Raw genomic sequence first — 3560 nt, 5'->3', positions numbered from 1 at the left:
AGTTCTATAATTTTTGTTATTGGTTTTCTGTTATTGGTCTTTTTTTTTTCTTTTCTTTTTTCCCTTTTTTTCCTTTTTTTTTTTTTTTTTTTTTGATAAGTTTGGCTAAAAGTTTATCAATTTTGTTGATTTTTTCAAAGGACCAGATTTTGTTTTCATTGATCTGTTTTTATTTGTTATTTGTTATTTATTTATTTATTTATTTATTCATTTATTTATTTATTTTAGTTTCTATACTGCTTATTTCTGCTCCAATATGTATTATTTCCTTCCTTCTATTCGTTTTGCGTCTTGTTTGTTCTTGTTTTCCCATATCCTTTCGTTGTAAGGTTAGGTTGTTTATTTGATATTTCCCTCACTTCTTAAAGTAAGCTTATATGCTATAATCTTCCCTCTTAGAGCAGCTTTTGGTACATCCCAAAGAATTTTGACCATTGTGTAAAGTGAAAACATCGTTGACATGTGGATATAAGAACCAGTGAGTTAGAAAGATAAGAGGTGACAGTGGAGAAATTTGATATTCAAATTAACATATTTTTGGTGGGGAAAGTATATGTTATAATTTTGGAAGCAAAACCTTGAACTGAACGAAAATAAAGCGTATTTCACATACAGAGTTATAGGAGAGAGAGTGGGAAATGTTAAAGAGACACCCACATCAATTTTAGGCTCACTCAAGAAATATTAGGGGTTAGAAGATGGAGTCTTTAATAAAAGGAGATGGTCAATATGTTGGTATACAACAGGATTAGTGTGCTTGAAGGCACGTGACTTAAGGAGGCAGGACTCTCCCTCCCTCCTCCAGAGGAGGAGGAAGAGGAAGAAATTATTTAGAGACCATAACTGAGAGCAAAAAGAATACTTTCATTTTATGTGTTCTTGTGGCATAAAGGAATATGGAAGAAAACAAATCAGAGTAAACTCAGCTTTATGGAGTTAAATCCAGTTGTCAGTGAATATAAAAGATGGTGGAAATATCTTAAGATGAGATTAAGAACATTAGGACCTTTACTAATCATAGTTAATATTTATATATATTTTCTTATATGATAATCATAATCACCTAACAAGGCAGAAGCCATGATTATCTTTATTTCATAGGTGAGGAATTCTAAGCACTAAAATGTTGAGTAATGTTACCAAGGTCATATATCTACTAACTATTGGTGCCAGGATTCAGAATCAGGCCATTTGACTCTAGATTCTAAGCTGGAATCCATCTGGCTAAAAAAAAAAAAAAAAAAAAAAAAAAAAAAAAAAAAAAAAAAAAAAATTGAAGACTGGTTTTAATCTGGGATTATACACTGCTAAAATAGAAAGACATTGGAAGTGATAATGGATAAGTAGAAAGGTTATACTTAGGGCAGTAATTGAAGTAATGAGGATGGGAGCTTTGAAGTTCGATCCTCAATTACAGAAGAACAGATACAATAAATTCTGGAACTGTGGTTCAAAATGCACTTTATTGTAGCAGGAATGCTTCTGGAGTAGCTGCTCCATAAGTTGCACCTATGAGTGATTTCATCATGCAAACATGGGGAAAGTTTCTAGAGTTCAGTAGACATTTTAATTCTCACCCATATCTGATTTTCCCTTCTATTTGGCCATATGAGAAAGTATACTCCCAGCCTCTTGGCATCAGGCAAAGCTACACGACTAATTCTGTCCAAAGAGGAATGAGAAGTGAGGATGTGTTCTTCTCCTCTAAGCCAAGGCAGTGAAAATCCCCAAGCGACTCTCCAGACTTTCCAGGTGTATTTTTTGTCCTAATGTCATGGCAAAACTGGAGGTCTCATGGTGAAATGAACTAGCAGCAAGATAGACGAACTTGAGGTGCATGGTGGTTGCGGCTGTGGAATGCTACGGAGAGAGCTGTTGTCCCAAAGTCATCTCGTTGGGCAGGGAACTCTTATGGTAAGCTACTGAGATAGTCTGATGGAACCTGAAAAATACAGAGAAAGGGAGAGGACGCGCTGGAGAACAACATGCCAGAAGCATCAAGGTTGAAATGAGCAAGTAGACCCTGTCTGAAAGCAGAGGAAGAGATTTTTCCAATTCAACTATCCTAACTTGGTTTCTTCTCAGATAAAAGTTATGTTGATGCACATTGTAAGTTTATGAACACAATTTTTTCTTTTTTTTTGCCAGGGGGATAGCTTTTTTTTAAATTTCATAAAATGACTCACATCTCCAGAAATTACAATTGGGGAAATTCCTTTTTTTAAAATTTACTTTTAGTTTTTATAAAGTTTTTTTTTTTTTTGGGGGGGGGGGTGGCAGTCAAGCAGGGGTGGGGCAGAGAGAGAAGGACAAAGAAAATCCCAAGCAGGCTCCACACTGTGAGCGTGGAGCCCAATGCAGGGCTTGAACCCATGAACTGTGAGATCATGACCTGAGCTGAAACCAAGAGTAGGACACTTAACAGACTGAGCAACCCAAGCACCCTGGGAAATGATTTTTTTAATCTCATTTCTTAGTGCACTGAATTGACATATTAACTATAACCACAGTTTTTAATTATATTTCTTAATTCAACTACATAAATTAATCTACCCAGAAAGATGATGAATGCAGGTGCGTTAGATATTAGAACAGCTCACATTTTTATGTACTTCTTTCTCAGGATCCCCAAGCTACTTCAGGGAACATTTTAACCCATTCATCAATCCATGCATATATGCTAACTGACTGAATTACTAGATCGCAGAAATAAAGAATGCTAAATAATTTCCTTCTTAAGAAATTCTAGGGAACTAAGCGCTGTCTAATCATATGACCTTTGATTGTGTCTAGTATAAAGTCATCCAGGGGCATCTGGGTGGCTCCTTTGGTTGAGACTCCAACTTTGCTCAGGTCATGATCTCGTGGTCCATGAGTTCGAGCCCTGTGTCGGACTCTGTGCTGACAGCTCAGAGCCTAGAGCCTGCTTCAGATTCTGTGCCTCCCTTTCTCTCTACTCCTCCCCCACTCACACTCTGTCTCTCTCTGTCTCTCAAAAATGAATAAATTTTAAAAAAATTTTTAAATTTTAAAGTCGTAGAGCACTACAGTGGAAATTATTCCTAAGTGTGTCTTTTTGATTGCCAGCCACGTAGCAATTAAATTGATAACTTTTACATTTTTTTGCTGTATCACACCAATACTCAACTTATAAAACCCTACAGAAATACAAACAAGCAAAAATACTTATACTGGCAGACACATAATATGTTCTTGCTCATAATAACTTTATATTATTTTTAGGAAAACGTAAGTGCATGGAAAGTTAAAGCATTTGACATTTATTTTAATGTTTATTCATATTTTGAGAGAGAGATAGATAGGTAGAGTGTGAGTGGGGGGGAGGGTGGGCAGAGAGATAGACACAGAATCCGAAGCAGGCTCCAGGCTCTGAGCTGTCAGCACAGAGCCCGATGTGGGGCTCGAACCCATAAGCTGTGAGATCACGTTAGGCGCTACATGACTAATTCTGTCCAAAGAGGAATGAGAAATGAGGATGCGTTGAGCCACATAGCCGCCCCATAAAGTTAAAGCATTTTAAATGAGTTGCCTCAAGTCCT

This window comes from Panthera uncia, assembly GCF_023721935.1.
Source record: "Panthera uncia isolate 11264 chromosome A1 unlocalized genomic scaffold, Puncia_PCG_1.0 HiC_scaffold_17, whole genome shotgun sequence".
Lineage (NCBI taxonomy): Eukaryota > Metazoa > Chordata > Mammalia > Carnivora > Felidae > Panthera > Panthera uncia.
This window is presented reverse-complemented; position numbering follows the sequence as displayed.